The following is an 8,323-nucleotide window of genomic DNA, read 5'->3' on the forward strand; positions in this document are numbered from 1 at the left end:
TTTTTTTGGGTGGGTGATTGTTTCTTTTAATTTTTTTTAGGAGGAAATTTTCTGTCTATTTAGTGGAAGACAGAATAGCATATAGATAGGTACATCTAATCTTGGTTCAATTTATGACTTCACCCTTACAAAAAGTTAAGACTTTGGAAAGATTTTTTAATCTCTCTAATATCTCAACTACAAAGAAAAATTAATAATACATACCTTACTGTGATATTGTATGAATTAAATAAGAGGTAATCCATGTTATACAGAGTACTTGAAAGATTCTAAACTAGTTATAGTTGTACCTGTGCTTTAATTAATGTAAATATTATCCTTCTTGGAATTTTACCTTATTTGCATCAAAATCCTCCCCAAAGGTTACTTTCAAGACCTCTTGAAATTTGGATAAAAAGGTGTTATTTTTTTTATTCACAGAAGAAATTGGACCATGAGTTACTTTTGTTAATTGGTCTTTTCCTGTAGAATTTATTGGTCTGCGAGTTTTCCTCAGGTATATTTATGATTCTGTTATTTTTGTTTACACAGCAGTTTTTGATATATAGGAAGCTCTTATTAAATATATCTTGAATAATTAGATATTGAATTTTTTAATAAGCTACTTGTTTCAAAGTGTAATGTGGAAAAAGAAAAATAGACATTTTTTTCTTCCTATGCATTAGAGTTCTCAGTTTAGTACACACAATAGTCACTGAGAAATTTTTTAAAAGAAGGCTCCTGGGCTCCATTGGAAACTAGCTGGACCTGAAACTCTTGAATGGATTCTGGTCCACAAAGCAAGTGGACCCAAACCTGCTCTTTTATAAGTACAGCACTAGATTGTTATCTTGCTAATTTTTAATCAAACACAAGGAGGAGAATGAAGCACATTCTAACTTAATTAAGAGAAAGCACAGATAAGTTATTACATTAATCTCTTTTCATAAGCTTAACAACAGCATGAGTAGCAAGCCATGTAATGACTGAATCTGTAAGAAAACCGTATGTACCTAATGACACAATGGTAATCGAAATACGTGCTTAAAATTGTTAGTTAAAGATGTAAACTCAAATTCACTTATGAGAAAGTCTAAGCAATAATTTGTAGTGATTCTCAAAGGTTAGAAAAGGCTATTCTTAGTGAAAACAGTATACAATTTGTGTCTGAAAATATGTTTAAAAGTATGTTGTGTCTTTTTTGAGTATTTTTGTCGAATCAATCCAGAAGTTAAAAAAAATGCTAAATGATCACCGGAATGGGCAAAAAGAGCAGACATTTATAGTTTGCCTGTAATATGCATAATATCTATTGATTTGATGCAAATTATAAACATGTATAAGTCAGTCTCACAATTGAGTAGTAATATTCCTTTTTATCTTGAATTTCAACTATTATTTTTATGACACATAAATGATTTTAAAAGCAAATAGTATTCAATTAATATTAAAAAATAAATAAAAACACCACTGTCTCCACTACCAAAGTAGTTTTCTAGTGACAAATAATGTGCCTTTTTAATATTTATAGTAATTGTTTTGATAACTCACATTTTATCACATTTTAAAAGTTGACAAAACTCACATATAAAACTATTAATTTTTCATTCACTACTCAAATTGGAATAGTCTCTCTTTCATACCCAAACACACATATATGCGTACTCTCCTAAACAACCAGCCCCAGTAACAAAAGCACTCCTTTGTACTACTTTGAAAAGATGAATTTAACATTTATGTTTTGGTAAACTAACTTGCTGCTCCCAAGATAAAAACATTCCATTAATCAAATATAATTTCAATAAACAATAACATGAATAGATCAAGAAACAGACTAAGTAATTGTTTAAATAAATTAATGGCGTCTTAATTTATAGTTTTAAAAATTGAAGGCTGAAGAACTTTTGATGAAAGTCCTGAAATCATACTCACCTAATTGGTGAAAAAAGGCTCAAATTCATGTCTCTTTCTTAGTTCAATGTTTGCTTTGTGATAATTTTCTTCCTCTATATAGGAATCTGGAAGTTAACAGAGTGATTGTTGGGGGCATAGAACCATATTTGTGCTTCTGTGTTTTTTTCTTTTAATCAATGGACTTAATTTCTTGGTGTAGTTCAGATTTACCAAAAAAAAAAAAAAATCTGAATAGAAAGTACAGAGGGTTCACATATACTTCCTCTCCCCAAGCCCACAGTTCCTCAAATTATTAACACCTTTTCTTGGTGTGGTGCATTTGTTACAATTGATGAAGCAATACTGATACATTAATAGAAGTCCATAGTTTACATTAGGACTCACTCTTTGTGCTGTGTAGTTCTATAGGTTTTGACAAATGCATAATGTCATGTATCCACCATACAGTATCATACAGAATAATTTCACTGCCCTAAAAATCCCCCTTTCTACATATTATCCCTTTCCCCCACCTCCAAACCTTAATAACCACTGATTTAGTTACTGTCTCTATAGTTTTGCCTTTTCCAGAATGTCAAAAAGTTGAAACCCTACAATATGTAACCTATTCAAATTGTCTTCTTTCACTTAGAAATATTCATTTAAGTTTCCTTTATGTCTTTTTCAGGCTCATTAGCTTATTTATTTTTAGCACTGAATAATATTGTATTGTATGGATGTTCCACAGTTTGTTCATTCATCTTTGGAGGACATCTTGCTTGCATCGACTTTTTGGCATTATGAATAAAGTTGCTATAAACATTTATATTCCGTTTTTTTATGTGGACATAAGTGTTCAACTCATTTGGATAAATAATTTGGAGTGTGATTGCTGGATTGTATGGTAAAAAAATATTAAATTTTGTAAACCACGAAACTTTCTTCCAAAGTGGCTGTCCATTTCACATTCCCTCCGGCAATGAATGAGAGTCCCTGTTGTTTCACATTCTTGTCAGCATTTGATGTTGTCAATGTTCCAGATTTGGGGCATTCTCATACATATATAATGGTATCTTATTGTTTTTAATTTGCATTTTCATGATAACAAATAATGTGGAGCATGTTTATATGCTTATTTGTCATCTATATGTCTTCTTTGATGAAATATCTGTTAAGGTCTTTGGTCCATTTTTTAATAGGATGGTTTACTTTCTCATTGTTTTTTTCTTTATTAAGATATAATTGACATAACATTGTGTAAGTTTAAGACATACATCATAATTATTTGATACAGGTATCCATTGTGAAATGATTATCACAGTATCAAATGCTGGTTCTCATTCATTTCTGGTAGAAATGAAAAATGGTTCAATGATGAGATTCCATGATATACCTATTAGAATACCCAATGTGCAAAACACTGACAATACCAAATACTGTTGAGAAAAAAATGAAAATAAAACACTTTCACAATAAAACCCTATGGGAAATAGTTAAAGCTGTACTTAGAAGTGTATGAACTTAAATGTCATTATTAATAAAGAAGAAAAATTAAATTGAAAATCTTACTCTTGTCAATATTTTTAAAAATTAAATTTAAAAAGTGAATTAAAGATGAAGGTTGAAGTTAATAAAATATAAAAACATGGAGAAAGATAAAAAACAAAAGCTAGTTCTAGAAAATAAGTAAATTCAAAAAATCTATCAATTCAATGAAAAGTGTGTTTGTGTGTATGATGGGAACAGGAAAATATACAAGATTATAAATGAGAAAGAGACCATAACCATAAGTAGAGGAAAAATTGATAAACACATATAAGCAAATAATACATATAATTCTATTGTAATGGATTTGAAAAATGATAGGAAATAAAATGCTCCTAAGAAATTATAAATCTTACATGTTGATTTGGGAAGAACAACTGAAAATAGAAGAAACTGAAGAGGTGATTACACTTCTACAATTAGAAAAAAAGAATTACCGGATCCAGATAGATCAACATATATTTTTTTAACTTTTCAAATAACCTATTATTCCAAGTTATTTTATAGTATTTAATGCTGTGGAATAAAATAGCAAATGTTCCCATTTATTTTACAGAACCCCAAACCTTTTAAACCAAAGTCTGAAAAACCCTAGTTAAAAGCTATTATTTTAAGCTAACATGGTATATGAATAGAGTTGTAAGTATCTGAGATAAAATCATATTTAGAATACAATAATACCCCAAAATAATGATGCACTGTGACCAAGAAGGGAGTATTTTAGAAAGACAATCGTACTTTTCACTAGCAAATCTATTAACATAATTTATTTTCTCTAAACTTTAAAGGAGGAAAAATATATGATTCTAGTTATAATTATTGTAGAAATTGATATTCTTATTAAAAACTAAGCAAAATACTTCTTATGGAAGTAAACTAATGTATGAAAATGTAATAGCGAATAATATGCTAAATATTGGAATAATATAATAATTTATCTTGAAATAAACAAACAGAATTGTCCATTTTCATCATTATTATTTAATGCCATCTTAAAATTACTAAAACATGTCATGGGAAAATAATACTGATAATTTATAAACATTTCCAAATATATTTTTAGAAAATATCTCTATATGATGATGCATTTTTCTATCTAGAGAACTCAAGTGGCACTACATAATAACTTCTGGTATAGGAAGAGAAAATTCTAGTGCACAAAATATAGATTTCCTATACTTTGGCAATAAGAACTTAAAATTAATGTGGAGATAGTTGCTTTATAATAATGACAAAAATAGTAAAATAATTACCACTAAAATTAAAACTTTCAGGTGTTTTATGCAGAAATACATAAAATATATAGAAATATATAAATAAGACATGAATAAATGCAAAGACAATGTGTTTCTGGATGAAAAGACAAAGACACAATATGTTCTGAGCAGAAAAAAAGTATATAATATCAATTCTTCAAAATTAATAGAGCGTTTAATGCCATTTTAATTAGAATCACAGAGGTATTTTTTCTGTAATATTCCTTAAGAATGTTATCTGTGCAGTCAAACTACCTGACTCTACACACTTGCTTCCACAAATATGTAACTTGTAGCCATTTTCTTAACATTTCCATGCTTCATTTTCCTTATATGTAAAATGGGAATAATAAGAGCACCTACACAGTGAAATAGTTGTGAGGACTAAACGAGATAATAAATTCAAAGTGTACTTTCTATTTCAGAAACAGTGCTCAGTGAATGTCATGTGTTTCAATCACATAAGTCTGGTTTCATTCCTCAAGCTTTTCACACATGCTTAATGCACTCCACCTAGTTTGGGATCAGTTAACTACTGCCCATGGGCAAACAGCCTTCTGCCTGTTTTACCAGAATACGGTTCTGCTTATTCATTTATTGTGTATTGTCTGTGGTTGCATTTCCCCTGCAACAGAGAACATATGGCCTGCAAAGTTGAAAATATTTACTGTATGGCTCCTTATAGAAAAGTTTTCCACCCTGACCTAGACTAGTCTATCTCTAACTTCTTAGTCAACTCTTACATTATTCTAATTTCACCTTGTATGTCATTTTTTAAAGATAAACTTTACATTGCTAACTAATTTATGATGTCTCTCCATATCGACTAGTAGTTCTTTATGAATTTATATAATATGCTTTCCCTAATTGACTACATACTTCATAAAGGTAAGAAACTATTTTTCTATGATCACTGCAGTTGAACACTAGTTTGTGACGTAGCTCTTAAAACATAGTTTTTCAAGAAACATTTATTAGAAACGTCAATTTTTTAAACTATTTCTAAGAATAAAAGAATGAGTGAATAATCCAAAGTAGTAAATTCTATCTTTTCTTTTATAATCAGTTTAATTCAATTATTTATTTTTTATTAAAATACTAAAATACAGGCAAGTAAAAATAAGCAAACTGATTCAGTCTCATAATTTAAATTGATCGGTTACCATTCTAGTGTGTGTGTGTTTGTGTGTGTGTGTGTGTGTGTGTGTGTGTGTGTATGTATTTAGAAAACAAAGAGGGTATTTTAAACTCACTTTATGCTCTATTGTGTTTGTCTTGGTGAGAACATGGGTCTTGCCATCCTATTAAAGAATCCCAAGGGGCCAGATAATTCATAGATTTAAGAATGTGACCAAGACTCAGTAAATTGGATGTTCATATCAGAGGTGGTGGCACTCCAAGGTGAGTGGGAGTGAAGCCAGGTGATCTACAGCAATGCCACCAGTATGACAGCTCAGCCAATTGTTTCTGTGACGTGTCCTTAGATTTGCTTCTTACTGCTGAGCCAGTCTCTCGATTAACTTTTAGTTTCTTTGAGATTTCTGTCCATTTTGTGGTCTTTTTATTATCTTTCTGTTCATTTTATATTCTATTTAAGTTAGGTGGAGTCCATTAATCTTATTTTCAGTAAGATATTATGACTGATAATAGTATTTTTTTCCTTCATTTTTCATCTATCCATCTTTTTTAAAGAGCTTCAGCCATGTGTCAGGCACTGACCAGGCCCTTGACACCTATTTTATGTAATCATTCAGAACACTAATTAATTTATTTTCTCCTTTGGTTTGGACAAGATTTTAGTTTGTGAATGTATCTCCACCAGACCTAACAACTATTTCTAAGAGTAACATAGAAAATTTTGTTGTAGATTTTTTGAAAGCTTGATGTTTCTGTAAAACTACCTCTTTTATTATTGCTAATTTATAATAATAACAATGTTTTTAAGCCAACTTTTCATTTGTTATCTGACTTTCATCTGTGACATATTTAAAGAAAGGGAGAGTAATGTATTTTTATGGAGGAGGTTTGCTCCTGTCATGGTTGGTATTTCTGAAGGAAAATGTGCTTGGATTGAAAGCTAATGGTTACTGAAAGCCAATTCGAGGGCAAAGGATATAATCAAGATTTCTTGGCAATAATAATAAAAAAAAAAGAACACCAAATGGCTTCACTGCTACATGTCACCTACTTTATGACTCCTTAAAAATATACTTTCAAACTATCAACAGCCATTTCATCTAGAAGTTCTATGCCACAGGCATAGATTGTATGAAAAGAGAGTACCAATATTGTGAGCTAAAAAAACATCATCTAAGGCCTTAAAATATTATTTTAAAACAGAGAACTTTTTTGATTTTCTGATCATGTTTATTTGTCTATTATTAGTGCACTGCTTTTGAATTGAGCTAAATAAAATGCAGTTAGAAATATAACTTAAATTGCTCATATTAAAAGAGCAGTGTTAAAATGCTCACTTCTTAACATTCCCAGGGGTAACCTTGCAAGTGTGTCATATTAGAAGTCTGACCTTGCTGTAAGCACCATTTTCACTGAGAATCTTCCATCTCTTACTGAGAATCTTATTTGGACAACAGGCCAAGCATGTGTCCAGCCTGCATCTGGTATTATCCGCTACACAGCATGGTCTCCACTATTGCTCTGCTGCTGTCTGCCTGAGGATCACTTATGTGGTGGCAGAATTCCAGTTTTCTATTTTTACTGGAATGAGGTAAATACTCATGCCTTGCAAATCTGACTCTTGGCAGCTTCTGCTGAAACTAATACCTCCATAGGTTCTACCACCCATACTTTGGGATTGGCAAGTAGATGTCATCACATAGTCCCCATTTTCCTGTCTCTCCACTGCCCTTTCACCCATCAAAATCTAAATTAAATACCCTCTTACAAATCAACTTCTTGTGATGCTACCCTGCCAGGATGTCAAATGTACCCAGGTACAATAAAACCCCAAGAGGGACTCAATCCAGCCTCAGAATTTTACACCTACAGCAACACTGAAGGACACTGTTGACATTGTCATTATGTAAGTGAAGTACAGAGAGATACAGTGACTTGTCCAAAGTTATACAGGTACTATTTATAGTACCTAGATTTTAAAGCGTTATATCTAGCCCAAAGGTTGAGCTCTATGTATTCCTGTGACTGTTACCTTTACTCTTATTAGTAGAGGCATTTTTTTACAGATAAGTTGGATCTTTGCAACTCCATTTGAAGGAGGGATATGTGCTTTAAGTTAGGGATAAACTAATATAATTCAGTGTAGAGGGAAAAGTAGTATAGGAGGAAAAAAGAGAAATTTTATCTGGAGTAACACATTCCATGCTTTGTAATCTATGAAATCTGTTCTTGCAAACTAAAAATTGCAGATAGTACATGACCTATGGAAATATCCCACTAGTCTGGCATCAGAGGCATCAGAGGCTCTCAGAGGAAGGAAACGAGGGAGAGCATATAGCTAGAAGAGGCATAGCAATTGTATTTGCATAACAATCCATTGCTTTTATTCTTTTGTAAAATTTATATTTTTCTCTCAGTTGCACAAAAATAAGTTAATCATAATTTAGTTTTAGAGTACTTTCTTAGTCATTCATCCATGTTTTATCTACTTTAGTTTTTAGTTATTTTTTTTT

The sequence above is a fragment of the Pteropus vampyrus genome, unplaced genomic scaffold, assembly GCF_000151845.1.
Source record: "Pteropus vampyrus isolate Shadow unplaced genomic scaffold, Pvam_2.0 Scaffold38, whole genome shotgun sequence".
Lineage (NCBI taxonomy): Eukaryota > Metazoa > Chordata > Mammalia > Chiroptera > Pteropodidae > Pteropus > Pteropus vampyrus.